Source organism: Crinia signifera, chromosome 7 (assembly GCF_055691185.1).
Source record: "Crinia signifera chromosome 7, ASM5569118v1, whole genome shotgun sequence".
Classification (NCBI taxonomy): Eukaryota; Metazoa; Chordata; class Amphibia; order Anura; family Myobatrachidae; genus Crinia; species Crinia signifera.
This window is the reverse complement of record NC_139223.1, coordinates 121,674,061-121,690,331: the sequence shown is the minus strand read 5'-3', so window position 1 is coordinate 121,690,331 and position 16,271 is coordinate 121,674,061. Positions and strand designations below refer to the sequence as shown.

At 41.5% G+C, this 16,271-nt stretch overlaps 2 pseudogenes; one reads left to right on the top strand and one right to left on the bottom strand.

Annotated features, from left to right (window-relative positions):
* Nucleotides 1-13,616: 13,616 nt before the first annotated feature.
* On the bottom strand, nucleotides 13,617-13,738 carry LOC146025396 (5S ribosomal RNA; annotated as a pseudogene).
* A 1,918-nt stretch (nucleotides 13,739-15,656) lies between these two features.
* Nucleotides 15,657-15,778, top strand: LOC146025395 (5S ribosomal RNA; annotated as a pseudogene).
* The last annotated feature ends 493 nt before the right edge of the window (nucleotides 15,779-16,271 follow it).

Genomic DNA, 16,271 nt, shown 5'->3' with positions numbered 1-16,271 from the left:
GTGTGTATGGGGCTTTAGAGTCGTGTATTTTTTGTTGATTGATTTCTGCAAGTTACAGTACAGTATGTCTGAGGCACATACTGTAAAATAGAACAATCCTAGAACTTTAACCCCTGACACACCTTGAAATGTTATCCAAAAAGCAGGAAGATTACAACATTAACAATTCTTTTCCGGGATTTCATCCCGTGTTTTCTGTGACATCGTTGGGAAACACACGTTTACTATATATGTAACATCGTGAGCTGGCAATGGGTCTGTGTCTCCGCACAGCTGGCCTTTCTCTGGAATCCATTGGTACTAACTAGGTTTCAACACTTTCTCCCATGGCAATTTATTGGTGGCGATATTCCACTTCCAGCTGGCGACCTCTTGACTTCAGAGGTTGGGACATTTCTCTCCAAGCTACTGAACTTGGCATTAGAACAGAATGTTCTCTGTTTCTTTTCCTTTTCGCCAGTTTCTCTAATTCTCTCCTTTATGTCTCAATACTTCTCTGTTATCAACTCTACATCTGTCCTATGCTGTCACCGTTTATCCATCTGTAATTTGTCTCTATGGATTTTTCCCTATTCTTCATTTTACCTTTTCCCCTCTCTTTTTAAACTTTTTCTGTTTCTCTTTTTTTGATGGTTCAGGGGTCAAATTCTAGGCAGAGGCTTAGCTAGAACTGTGTGGGTCCATAGCAAAAAAAAATGTAATCCCCACCCTCCCCATTGGGAGAGAGAGAGAGAGTTGGGTAGGTGGTGGTACGCATTGTGTAATTTATTAAACAGGAGACCATTAGTAACTTCACGTTGCAACGTGCAGCCACCTACCCCACTCTCTGCATTACATTTGGAGGACAACCAGGCCACAACAACCTCATTACTGTAGGTGGAGTGCCAATATATATATATATATATATATATACACATATACAGAACAGACCTGTGTCAGGTGTTTTATTCCACCTTCATAAAGCCAAAGTGCCGCCACACACCAATCCATATATATATATATATATATATATATATATATATATATATATATATGTATATGTAGAAGCTTGAACAAACTGCGGCACTCAAAGGACTTGTGAATGGTGAAAAGTTAAGTCATTTATTTAAAATGCAGGTGTACCGACGTTTCGGGGCTCAGTCGCCCCTTTTTCAAGGTGTAGGTGAAACAAATGGATACAGTGGGTGCTTTCCTAAATAAGGTGTCCCTCACTCCGTCCATCCCATCACTATGGTGATTGTAGGAGTCATACCACACATAGCCGGCGTCTAGTCTGACTGCGGGACTCGGGGGCCATGACGGAGTTCAAAGACTACAAAAGTGCACAAAATATATAATTTACAACACACCTCATGAAATTATAATACAGACATATTCCAAAATATGTGTTTGATTGCAAGTGATTTTCGTGTTAACTGTGACTGAGAAAATTCTGACTTGCATGCAAACTGAATAAATAGTGATGTGAAACATAAAATTGGTGACGATAAATCCTTCGTGTAATTTGTGTATAAAGAAATTAGAGAAATGAAATAAATAAAATATGTAGCTGTCCCTTGGAGAAATATGCTGGCGTGTATTGGATATTGCGTCCCATCATAGTTGATGGAACACTGTCAAACCTTTATAAGGGAGGCTATTTTATGCATTGTACAATTAACCCATCTACTGTATATAACTGTACAGGCTAAGACGATTATTGTAACAGTATTATATACATCTCCAGGGCAGCCAGCGGAATTAGATTTATAGGGTTGAAAGGCAAAAAAGTTTGGGGAATGCTTAATGGCATGGGGAAATGACCATGTGGTTAGTTTGGACATAATTTTGCCGTATCATTTCTTCCTGGTTGATATGTGCTCCATTCAAATTTCAAGGACTCTGAGGTGTGGACAAGTCAATGGGTCACGTTTCCAGTTGAAGATGCTCATTGAAGCCAAATGGTTTCCTGCACCTCAATCGATGTATTCATCTCATTTCCAGATCTAATAGTTAGCTAGAGATTCCTAGCCTTAGATATGTAGCAATGGAGGCATTCTGAGACTGAGGATAAAAGGATGATGTTCCTAATGAAATCTTGATGAGGTTCACTGGTCGTAATTGCGGGTTGGTTCTGAAAGTATTCTTTCAGTCTAAGTGACTGACCTAATATGTGTAATTCTTTCTTCCATTTCAGGTCATCATAGGGTGTCGTTTGAACAAAGGACAGGCCCAATTCCAGTATTCCCAGTGATTCTCACGATGGGGAGCTGTGTCTCCTCGTCGTTCGCAAAAATCTATATGTTTGAGGCTGAGAGGAAGTTGTTCTATAGTCATGGACCTACCACTGAAAAGATCTTACTACTAACAAGATATATAGACTATCTGTTTATGTTATGGTATGTCAGTGAACCTGAACTTTTGGCCCTGGTTGGAGAAATAAATGACAAACCTTCTCCTATCAAACTCACGGTACAAAGCCCCAAACATCAATAAACTATCTGGATGTATTGATAAAAATAAATGAGGGAGTGTTAGACACCACACTCCATGTGAAGCCCACGGACAAGAAGACCATCTTGAGAGCCAATAGTTTTCATCCCATAGCCTTGAAAAAGGCAATGCCAAAGACCTAGATGATTAGGGTGGCAAGCATTGTAATCCAGCCGGCAGAACTACCGTACATTGTGGAGAGCTTTATTACCAAGTTTGAACACAGGGGCTATGAAAGACGATTAATGACAGAGCAAAAGAACCAGGTCCTCAATATGCAGAGGGATTCCTTATTAAGTCCAACAACATCGAAATCCAAGAAACACAAGGGAGAAACAGTACCCATGATCACCAAATTGAATACGAGCAGTTCTGTTTTGTCAAGGGCCAACAGGGCATTGTGGCCTATTGTAAAGACTGACAAAGGACTCTCAGAACTGAGTAATAAGAGAACCATGATGTGTTTTCAAAGAGGACGGAGTATTAAGGACATCATCGTTCATAGCGATATCACTGTTTTCACCTCAAGTGCAATACCCAAGACCAACTTTCTTACAAAGCAGCCAGTGTCAGCTCATGATTACAGGCTCTAAATTTATCCATCCGACAAACAAAAGGACATTTCCAATCAAGTATGTACTGGACTGCAAATCTACTTATGTCTATGTGTCATCCAATGCTTCAGTGCCAAAATCTATGTGGGAAAGACCATAAGAACTATAAGAGAGCACATGGCCTTGCACAGGTCTTCATTTAAAGCAGCCTTGGGAGGCAAAGTAAATGAACAGCCAGTTGCCAAACACTTTGCCGATTTACAACATAAAATGACAGATCTGAAACATATGGCCGTAGACCATGTGCCCACATCGATCCTGAGAGGGGACAGAAATCAGAAACTATTAGATCTGGAAACGAGATGGATACATCGATTGAGGTCCATGAAACCATTTGGCCTCAATGAGCATCTTCATCTTATTGACTTGTCCACACCTCAGAGTCGAATGGGGCACATATCAACCAGGAGGAATTGATACAGCAAAATTATGTCCAAACTAACCACATGGTCATTTCCCCATGCCATTAAGCATTCCCCAAACTTTTTCTGTGTTCAACTGCCTCCCAACCCTATAATTCTAATTTCCCTTGCTGCCCTGGAGGCGTACATAATACTGTAACAATACTTGTCTAAGCCTGTACAGTTATATACAGTAGATATATTAGTTGTGCAATGCATAAACTAGCCTCCCTTATAAAGGATTGACAGTGTTTCATCAACTATGATGTGGTGCAATATCCAATACATGCCAGCATATTTCTTCAAGGGACAACTACATATTTTATTTATTTCATTTCTCTAAATTCTTTATACACAAATTCCACAAAGGATTTATCGTCACCAGTTTTATGTTTCACATCACTATTTATTCAGTTTGCATGCAAGTCACAATTTTTTCAGTCACAGTTAACACGAGAATCACTTGCAATCAAACACGTATTTTGGAATATGTCTGTATTATAATTTCATGAGATGCGTTGTAAATTATATATTTTGTGCACTTTTGTAGTGTCTGAACTCCGGCACGGCACCCCGAGTCCCGCAGTCAGACTGGACGCCGGCTATGTGAGGTATGACTCCTACAATCACCATAGCAACCCTGGGCTTGCGTTCCACACCAAGCCAGGAAGTTCAAGCTTCAGTGACTGCTTCCGGTCAGTCGTCACTTCCGGTATCCGGCCATCGGTGTCCCGGCAGACGGGGAGGAGGGGGACGGATGGAGTGAGGGACACCTTATTTAGGTAAGCACCCACTGTATCTATTTGTTTCACCTACACCTTGAAAGGAGGGCGACTTCCAAAACGTTGGAACACCTGCATTTTAAATAAATGCCTTAACTTTTGACCATTCACAAGTCCACTGAAACAGTGCCGCTGTTTGTTCAAGCTTCCATACAGATCAACATCTTCCGGAAGGCACTGGGGCAAGTGTGTTATTGGGAGAGTGCCAGGCCGTTACCAAGGATATATATATATATATATATATATATATATATATATATATATATATATACAGATGGAGCCCTCCTCATTTAGCCTGTTAATTGGATTAAGTGAGTAATAGGATTACTATGCTAATCCCCTATTGTATTGCTGATGAGAATAGGATAGCCATGGCTAGCCATGGTGAGTCACAACCTAAGGAAAAAAGTTGACAGGGGCTCCAACTGTATATGGAGAAGAAGTCCCAGCACTCATCCAGAGAGTATGCATAGACTTGGGTCCTACTCAATCCAACAGGATAATGTATTCAAGGAAGTCCGATGGCACTCTCAGGATTTTTTAAACGGCACGGTGGAAAATGCGAGTAAATAAAAGTAACAGACACAGATAGTGTGAGTCGAATATATATACATATATATATATATATATATATATATGTACATATATATAGGGATTGCGTGGTCCGGCACTCCAAAGTAAGAAATGAGCTGTCGCTGGTGCCCTCACTGAAGCGGGGAATCCGCTGCAAGTACAGTGTGTCCTGGGTGCGGCACTCAGCTATAAACAAACGCTCTGGGAGGCGACGATTGAGACAACGTTTCAGTTTTTTAATAAACTGTTTTCAAGTCAAGTACTTGACTTGAAAACAGTTTATTAAAAAACTGAAACGTTGTCTCAATCGTCGCCTCCCAGAGCGTTTGTTTATAGCTGAGTGCCGCACCCAGGACACACTGTACATATATATATATATGTTTGCAGAAATAAGTGTCACTCAGGAGTCTTGATTCAAAGCGGTGAAACAGGTATGTTTCACCGCTTTGAATCAAGAATCCTGAGTGACACTTATTTCTGTATACCTATTTATCCAGGAGGAGTGCCGGGATCGAAGGACGAATATATATCTCTTATATATTTGGCTACATCTGTCACTCAAAGTGTGTCTGGAGCTGTAACGCTGGGTTGTGGACTTCCATCTTAATTTATGATTGTCATCACCTGTTTTAAACAGGGTAATTGATAAGAAAGGTGTTTAAGCACAGGTGATGGTAATCCATAAATTAAGAAGAAAGTCCAGAAACAGAGCAATGTGTCCCTCCTTGAGAGGGTCATGTTGGGAGGTATGCACCTCCCTCCCTCTCCCCCCCATTCACGGCATCCCCACGATTAAATGGCACATGCAAAACACTGACATGGCTATGGTCGACAATGAAAAAGGTTGACAAGATTTATTTTTCACTTTTTCAATGTTTTCATATTCATTCTCATGTGTCGACATGGACACCAATGAAGTGCCACACTTATGTCAACATTTACATGTGTTGACCTTTCTGTGTTGATTTTTTCTTGCGGCAATTCGCGGCACCCCCCGCGATTTGCAGCACATCCCCCGCAATTCGCGGCCCCACCCCGTGACACCCCCCCTCCTGCGATTCGCGGCACCCTGCGACCCCCCCTCCCACGATTCGTGCCAACCCCCCGGGCCCCCCCTCCCGCGGTTCACGGTGCCCCCCACGACCCCCCCCTACCGTGATTCCCCACCCCTGACCCCCCCTCCTGTCATTGCGGCAACCCCCCCGCGACCCACCCTCCCACAATTCGCAGCACCCAAACCCCCCCCCCCGACCCCCCCTCCCGCAATTCACGGCATCCACCCACGACCCCTCCTCCCGATATTCATTCTCATGTGTCGACATGGACACCGATGAAGTGCCACACTTATGTCAACATTTACATGTGTTGAACTTTCTGTGTTGATTTTTTCTTGTGGCGATTCGCGGCACCCCCCGCGACCCCCCTCCCGCGATTTGCAGCACACCCCCCGCAATTCGCGGCACCCCCGGTGACTCCCGCGATTCGCGGCCCCACCCCGTGACACCCCCCCTCCTGCGATTGTGGCACCCCGCGACCCCTCCTCCCACGATTCGCGCCAAGCCCCCGGGGCCCCCTCCCGCTGTTCACGGTGCCCCCCACGACCCCCCTACTGCGATTCCCCACCCCTGACCCCCCCTCCTGTCATTGCGACAACCCCCCGCCCCCGCGACCCACCCTCCCGTGATTCACTGCAACCCCCGCGCCCCCCCTCCCCCTCCCACAATTCGCGGTACCCACCCCCACCCCCCGCGACCCCCCCCCCTCCCGCAATTCATGGCATCCACCCACGGCAGCACCCCTAAGCCCCACTTTAGTCCCCCGTATACTCACACACCCCTATCACTACCCAGCTTCCTGCTCTCCTGAACCGTAACTTCCACCACTGGGGAGTCGCTGACGCTGTTTTGCCCACATGCCCCTATCATGCCTCATAGCCCAGCCTCCTGCTCTCATGCACCCGAACTCCCACCCAGTAGGAGGAGACACTGACTAAGGGCCACCATCCTGTACTCCTGTACTGCCACCCTGGACCCTCACCCACTGGCAGAAGCTGCACAGTCCCCCTTATGCCCACACACCCCTATCACTACCCAGCCTCCTGTTTTCCTGTGTCGTGACCTCCGCCAGTGGGGAGCCGCTGACTCAGAAACACCCTACTATACTATTGCACACACACACACACACACCTAAACAACACGCACACACAGCCCCCCCCCCCACACCCACAAATGTCACTGTACCATCCACACTATCAATGTACATCTTACTCTGTAACCGCTTTTTAATTAAACAAAACAATACACACCCCCTTCCACATCATATGCTCTCTATTTAACGCATTTCACCTACAACTGAAGTGTTGCAATACAGGCATCTTTCAAACAATTCTAACCATCTTTCTCATATGCAAATGTTCACAAATTAAGGGGGCGCAGCCCCTTACGACGGTGTGAAGAGCGCCCGTAGGGCGCGATGAATCACCTAGTGTATATATATATATATATATATATATATATATATATATATATATATATATATATATATATATATATATACACTTAACATCGGCACTCACCTTTCCTAGTTTTGGGGTGCCCTATGGCTTGTGACCACATTGTTTAAACAGACATTGGATGGGCTCTGCACACACTAAATTAACTGATAATAAATAGTGGAGATTTGGTTCATGAATTGATCAATGCATTTAAGCCTGCAGCCCCCGTCAAGGGACCCCACTGTTCTGCAGGTCCTACCACTATCGCTGAAAATGGCTGCAATACACATAGCTATCACATCAATGTTTGATACCAGGCATGCTATCAGGTCTGAAGCTCACAGCAGACTTTGCTTTTATAGGTGAGCAGCTACCAACACACCTGTCACTAATCATCTAGGGAAATGGCTAACATAAGCTATGGAATCTTAGTTAAAAACAGGGTGCATGAGAGAATGTGACCACAATAAGACTAATTAAAAAAATTAATCTAATAAACAATATATACACTTAACATCGGCACTCACCTTTCCTAGTTTTGGGGTGCCCTATGGCTTGTGACCACATTGTTTAAACAGACATTGGATGGGCTCTGCACACACTAAATTAACTGATAATAAATAGTGGAGATTTGGTTCATGAATTGATCAATGCATTTAAGCCTGCAGCCCCCGTCAAGGGACCCCACTGTTCTGCAGGTCCTACCACTATCGCTGAAAATGGCTGCAATACACATAGCTATCACATCAATGTTTGATACCAGGCATGCTATCAGGTCTGAAGCTCACAGCAGACTTTGCTTTTATAGGTGAGCAGCTACCAACACACCTGTCACTAATCATCTAGGGAAATGGCTAACATAAGCTATGGAATCTTAGTTAAAAACAGGGTGCATGAGAGAATGTGACCACAATAAGACTAATTAAAAAAATTAATCTAATAAACAATATATACACTTAACATCGGCACTCACCTTTCCTAGTTTTGGGGTGCCCTATGGCTTGTGACCACATTGTTTAAACAGACATTGGATGGGCTCTGCACACACTAAATTAACTGATAATAAATAGTGGAGATTTGGTTCATGAATTGATCAATGCATTTAAGCCTGCAGCCCCCGTCAAGAGACCCCACTGTTCTGCAGGTCCTACCACTATCGCTGAAAATGGCTGCAATACACATAGCTATCACATCAATGTTTGATACCAGGCATGCTATCAGGTCTGAAGCTCACAGCAGACTTTGCTTTTATAGGTGAGCAGCTACCAACACACCTGTCACTAATCATCTAGGGAAATGGCTAACATAAGCTATGGAATCTTAGTTAAAAACAGGGTGCATGAGAGAATGTGACCACAATAAGACTAATTAAAAAAATTAATCTAATAAACAATATATACACTTAACATCGGCACTCACCTTTCCTAGTTTTGGGGTGCCCTATGGCTTGTGACCACATTGTTTAAACAGACATTGGATGGGCTCTGCACACACTAAATTAACTGATAATAAATAGTGGAGATTTGGTTCATGAATTGATCAATGCATTTAAGCCTGCAGCCCCCGTCAAGGGACCCCACTGTTCTGCAGGTCCTACCACTATCGCTGAAAATGGCTGCAATACACATAGCTATCACATCAATGTTTGATACCAGGCATGCTATCAGGTCTGAAGCTCACAGCAGACTTTGCTTTTATAGGTGAGCAGCTACCAACACACCTGTCACTAATCATCTAGGGAAATGGCTAACATAAGCTATGGAATCTTAGTTAAAAACAGGGTGCATGAGAGAATGTGACCACAATAAGACTAATTAAAAAAATTAATCTAATAAACAATATATACACTTAACATCGGCACTCACCTTTCCTAGTTTTGGGGTGCCCTATGGCTTGTGACCACATTGTTTAAACAGACATTGGATGGGCTCTGCACACACTAAATTAACTGATAATAAATAGTGGAGATTTGGTTCATGAATTGATCAATGCATTTAAGCCTGCAGCCCCCGTCAAGGGACCCCACTGTTCTGCAGGTCCTACCACTATCGCTGAAAATGGCTGCAATACACATAGCTATCACATCAATGTTTGATACCAGGCATGCTATCAGGTCTGAAGCTCACAGCAGACTTTGCTTTTATAGGTGAGCAGCTACCAACACACCTGTCACTAATCATCTAGGGAAATGGCTAACATAAGCTATGGAATCTTAGTTAAAAACAGGGTGCATGAGAGAATGTGACCACAATAAGACTAATTAAACAAATTTATCTAATAAACAATATATACACTTAACATCGGCACTCACCTTTCCTAGTTTTGGGGTGCCCTATGGCTTGTGACCACATTGTTTAAACAGACATTGGATGGGCTCTGCACACACTAAATTAACTGATAATAAATAGTGGAGATTTGGTTCATGAATTGATCAATGCATTTAAGCCTGCAGCCCCCGTCAAGGGACCCCACTGTTCTGCAGGTCCTACCACTATCGCTGAAAATGGCTGCAATACACATAGCTATCACATCAATGTTTGATACCAGGCATGCTATCAGGTCTGAAGCTCACAGCAGACTTTGCTTTTATAGGTGAGCAGCTACCAACACACCTGTCACTAATCATCTAGGGAAATGGCTAACATAAGCTATGGAATCTTAGTTAAAAACAGGGTGCATGAGAGAATGTGACCACAATAAGACTAATTAAAAAAATTAATCTAATAAACAATATATACACTTAACATCGGCACTCACCTTTCCTAGTTTTGGGGTGCCCTATGGCTTGTGACCACATTGTTTAAACAGACATTGGATGGGCTCTGCACACACTAAATTAACTGATAATAAATAGTGGAGATTTGGTTCATGAATTGATCAATGCATTTAAGCCTGCAGCCCCCGTCAAGGGACCCCACTGTTCTGCAGGTCCTACCACTATCGCTGAAAATGGCTGCAATACACATAGCTATCACATCAATGTTTGATACCAGGCATGCTATCAGGTCTGAAGCTCACAGCAGACTTTGCTTTTATAGGTGAGCAGCTACCAACACACCTGTCACTAATCATCTAGGGAAATGGCTAACATAAGCTATGGAATCTTAGTTAAAAACAGCCATTTTCAGCGATAGTGGTAGGACCTGCAGAACAGTGGGGTCCCTTGACGGGGGCTGCAGGCTTAAATGCATTGATCAATTCATGAACCAAATCTCCACTATTTATTATCAGTTAATTTAGTGTGTGCAGAGCCCATCCAATGTCTGTTTAAACAATGTGGTCACAAGCCATAGGGCACCCCAAAACTAGGAAAGGTGAGTGCCGATGTTAAGTGTATATATTGTTTATTAGATTAATTTTTTTAATTAGTCTTATTGTGGTCACATTCTCTCATGCACCCTGTTTTTAACTAAGATTCCATAGCTTATGTTAGCCATTTCCCTAGATGATTAGTGACAGGTGTGTTGGTAGCTGCTCACCTATAAAAGCAAAGTCTGCTGTGAGCTTCAGACCTGATAGCATGCCTGGTATCAAACATTGATGTGATAGCTATGTGTATTGCAGCCATTTTCAGCGATAGTGGTAGGACCTGCAGAACAGTGGGGTCCCTTGACGGGGGCTGCAGGCTTAAATGCATTGATCAATTCATGAACCAAATCTCCACTATTTATTATCAGTTAATTTAGTGTGTGCAGAGCCCATCCAATGTCTGTTTAAACAATGTGGTCACAAGCCATAGGGCACCCCAAAACTAGGAAAGGTGAGTGCCGATGTTAAGTGTATATATTGTTTATTAGATTATTTTTTTTAATTAGTCTTATTGTGGTCACATTCTCTCATGCACCCTGTTTTTAACTAAGATTCCATAGCTTATGTTAGCCATTTCCCTAGATGATTAGTGACAGGTGTGTTGGTAGCTGCTCACCTATAAAAGCAAAGTCTGCTGTGAGCTTCAGACCTGATAGCATGCCTGGTATCAAACATTGATGTGATAGCTATGTGTATTGCAGCCATTTTCAGCGATAGTGGTAGGACCTGCAGAACAGTGGGGTCCCTTGACGGGGGCTGCAGGCTTAAATGCATTGATCAATTCATGAACCAAATCTCCACTATTTATTATCAGTTAATTTAGTGTGTGCAGAGCCCATCCAATGTCTATATATATATATATATATATATATAGAGCAAGGTTGGATACTCCAATAAGGGCACTCACCAAAATTATGAAGAGTTTATTCAGGGTACATTAGCAATCAGAAATTGTAGGTCTACGTTTCGGCCACCAGGTGGCCTCTGTCAAGACAGGTCAGCATTGACGTCCTCACAGTACAAGAATCAGGATGTGAGGACGTCAATGCTGACCTGTCTTGACAAAGGCCACCTGGTGGCCGAAACGTAGACCTACAATTTCTGATTGGTAATGTACCCTGAATAAACTCTTCATAATTTTGGTGAGTGCCCTTATTGGAGTATCCAACCTTGCTATAAATTGGGACACATTGTTTCGCCTTAAAGGAGCACCACTGCTTTTCTCATTGTTGGCTGGGAGTGCAGAACTACAAAAACTATATATATATATATATATATATATATATATATATATATATATATATATATATATAGTGGGTTGGATAAAGGTCTAAGCGACTACAAAATACCTGTATAAGAAACGTAATTCTTTAAAAAAATATAGGATTTTATTTTATACATATAAAAAATGCACAATAGCATTAAATATAAGAACAAACAGTACAAGAGATATGGTATAGAAAAAACAGCGATGTAAAAAATGCGTAGCTAGTTTAAAAAGGCCTACATGTATTAGCGCTAAAAAAAGGGGGGGAGATATTAGCTAAGAATTTATAAAAAAATTGAAAAAAGATTGAAAAAGATTATAAAAGAGGACTTATCTATTTGTGGAGGAGTCAGCAGGCTGTACCCAACGCGTTTCGTCGATTAGGACTTCATCAAGGGGTGAGAGGGATGTGTGCCTGGTGCTCTATTTATACTATGGGAGTCTAATGCTCATAATTATGAGGTCACATCCTGTGGGTGTGGCTACCGTTTCTAAAAAACGAAGGGCATAGCTAAATCCTTTATACACTTATATTAGTGTTAGGATCAAGTTAATATAACGCTATTGCTGTAGTGCAGTGGTTAAAAAACAAAACAGGGATAACAGAAAGTGCTTTTTTCGTTTGTGGGGATGCGCGTCCCCATTTCCGGCGGGCGGACGTCACTTCCGCCCCGCTTCCTGTGTCTTTTGTTAGTGTACAAGTCTGTGTCTTCCGCCTCTCTCGGGCGGACGTGCGGCTGCGCCCCACTTCCGGTTACTGCGGAGCTCCGTCTCATTGGTTGCCGTAGTTGTCAATCATTGCGGAGTGATGATACGTGGAGTCACTTGCGGTATTTGTCTCCAGTCGGCGGCCATTTTGTTGGGGATTTTTCTATCTTTCGTATAGGAAATCGGCCATCTTTTTGGATACTGATCAGTTTAAAGTTCATATTTTCATGTGTGCCATTCTCTCAGTGGAAATTCCACTTGGGACATAGGAATAGAGAATACAGTGTGTTAGTATTCTGTTTTAGCATAGAACATAGGACATTACAACGAAGGATAAAATCTATTATTAATCTGTATATATACATATTCAGTCTATTATGTATGGGAGCGTTCCTTAGCTCATACTGGATATATAAATATATAAATATATAAATAAATAAATATATAATATATTATATTCAGGGGAACAATTGTCAATAAGTATATATACATATATATACACGATAATAAATATATAATATGAACAGGGGATAATACATCGATAAAAAATAGATAAAAAAATATTTTTAAGATATTTTTAAAGCTGACAGCAGATTTTTTTCTGGAAGGAATCAATAAAGTGTTATATTTGGTGAGTCTTTAGTGTAAAGACTAACGACTAGAAGAAGTGATCCATGATAATTTTTTAATTGATTATTCATGTGAACCAATGTGGTGTTTTTAGCAGTGAAGTGCAAGGTGCTTAACTACTAAATATACTATAAATAATTAGAGTGGTTTTACGTGATTTTTAATTCATTTATTCATATAAGTTACAGTGATTATCTCTATAAAAAGAAGGAAAATAATAAGGAAAAATAAGGAAAAAGAAGAAGGTGGAAAAAAAGGGGATATTTGTACAGTAGTGAGTCGAGTGATTGTTGATCGGTTGCGGGAGTGATGAGCATTGGTACTTCTATTTCGTCCTTATCGCGAGGTATTCTTTGTATTTTCTGTGCATTACAGTACCCGTTCTTCTCGGGTAGTCTCCCGTCCCGATACTGGACGGGCCCAGAGACACTGCTTGGCTGCCAAGATCGAACGGGGTTGGGCATTGCCAGTGTGGTATGACTGTAATGTTTGTTTCCATGTTCCGAGACCTCTCAGACTGAGATACCTTACTGCTCATATGGTGGAACCAAAGTAAAGATTTATAAGAAGAAAGAATAGAAAATGTGATCAAATGTGTGAGAAGACAGTGGAGTTCGTTTAGGGAGTTTTACAGAACCTTCACAGGAAAGGTGCGATTTCATATCCTTCGTTTAGGCCGTTCGGGTACAGTGTCTGTAGCTGGAAAATCCAGTACATCTCCCTTTGCGACAATTTCTTTGCCAAGTCACCTCCTCTCTCCCCTAGCTGAACATGTTCGATTGCTTTAAAAGTCATTTCTTCAGGGTCCGATGCATGAGTGGTAGTAAAATGTCTGGGGATAGCATGATTGTCCATTTTGTTTTTTATGCTTCTTACATGTTCTTGGATTCTAATTTTCAAGGGGCGCTTTGTCTTGCCTACGTATTTTTTCCCGCAAGTACATTCTATCAAGTAGATAACTGAGGTGGAGTTGCAGTTGGTAAAGTCCTTGATTTTAAATTCATTGTTGTTCCCTGTGTCAGTAAAGCTTTTCCTATTTGGGTGGAGATACTTACATATAATACATTTACCGCACTTGTATGATCCTTTACATTTTGGTAGTTTGGTTGGTGGTTGAAGTGTTTTTAGCATGCTAGGTGCTAGGATGTCCTTCAGATTCTTGGATTTTCTGTACACAATGTCTGGTTTCGGGGGGAGGATCCCTTTTAGCACTGGGTCCATAAGAAGAATCTCCCAATGATTAGTTAGGGATTTTTTGATGGTGTCTTCGTGTCTATTATAAGTGGTAATAAATGCTACTGATTCCTTTTTTTCTTCTTTTTTCTGTTTATATGCGAGTAATGATGTTCGATCTGTGTTCCGTGTTTTTTCTGCTGCTTTTTCCATTAAGCCCCTTGGGTATTCCTTTTCTGTGAATCTTTGTCCATACAGAGTCAATTGTTCCTCCAGAGGAACAATTGACTCTGTATGGACAAAGATTCACAGAAAAGGAATACCCAAGGGGCTTAATGGAAAAAGCAGCAGAAAAAACACGGAACACAGATCGAACATCATTACTCGCATATAAACAGAAAAAAGAAGAAAAAAAGGAATCAGTAGCATTTATTACCACTTATAATAGACACGAAGACACCATCAAAAAATCCCTAACTAATCATTGGGAGATTCTTCTTATGGACCCAGTGCTAAAAGGGATCCTCCCCCCGAAACCAGACATTGTGTACAGAAAATCCAAGAATCTGAAGGACATCCTAGCACCTAGCATGCTAAAAACACTTCAACCACCAACCAAACTACCAAAATGTAAAGGATCATACAAGTGCGGTAAATGTATTATATGTAAGTATCTCCACCCAAATAGGAAAAGCTTTACTGACACAGGGAACAACAATGAATTTAAAATCAAGGACTTTACCAACTGCAACTCCACCTCAGTTATCTACTTGATAGAATGTACTTGCGGGAAAAAATACGTAGGCAAGACAAAGCGCCCCTTGAAAATTAGAATCCAAGAACATGTAAGAAGCATAAAAAACAAAATGGACAATCATGCTATCCCCAGACATTTTACTACCACTCATGCATCGGACCCTGAAGAAATGACTTTTAAAGCAATCGAACATGTTCAGCTAGGGGAGAGAGGAGGTGACTTGGCAAAGAAATTGTCGCAAAGGGAGATGTACTGGATTTTCCAGCTACAGACACTGCACCCGAACGGCCTAAACGAAGGATATGAAATCGCACCTTTCCTGTGAAGGTTCTGTAAAACTCCCTAAACGAACTCCACTGTCTTCTCACACATTTGATCACATTTTCTATTCTTTCTTCTTATAAATCTTTACTTTGGTTCCACCATATGAGCAGTAAGGTATCTCAGTCTGAGAGGTCTCGGAACATGGAAACAAACATTACAGTCATACCACACTGGCAATGCCCAACCCCGTTCGATCTTGGCAGCCAAGCAGTGTCTCTGGGCCCGTCCAGTATCGGGACGGGAGACTACCCGAGAAGAACGGGTACTGTAATGCACAGAAAATACAAAGAATACCTCGCGATAAGGACGAAATAGAAGTACCAATGCTCATCACTCCCGCAACCGATCAACAATCACTCGACTCACTACTGTACAAATATCCCCTTTTTTTCCACCTTCTTCTTTTTCCTTATTTTTCCTTATTATTTTCCTTCTTTTTATAGAGATAATCACTGTAACTTATATGAATAAATGAATTAAAAATCACGTAAAACCACTCTAATTATTTATAGTATATTTAGTAGTTAAGCACCTTGCACTTCACTGCTAAAAACACCACATTGGTTCACATGAATAATCAATTAAAAAATTATCATGGATCACTTCTTCTAGTCGTTAGTCTTTACACTAAAGACTCACCAAATATAACACTTTATTGATTCCTTCCAGAAAAAAATCTGCTGTCAGCTTTAAAAATATCTTAAAAATATTTTTTTATCTATTTTTTATCGATGTATTATCCCCTGTTCATATTATATATTTATTAT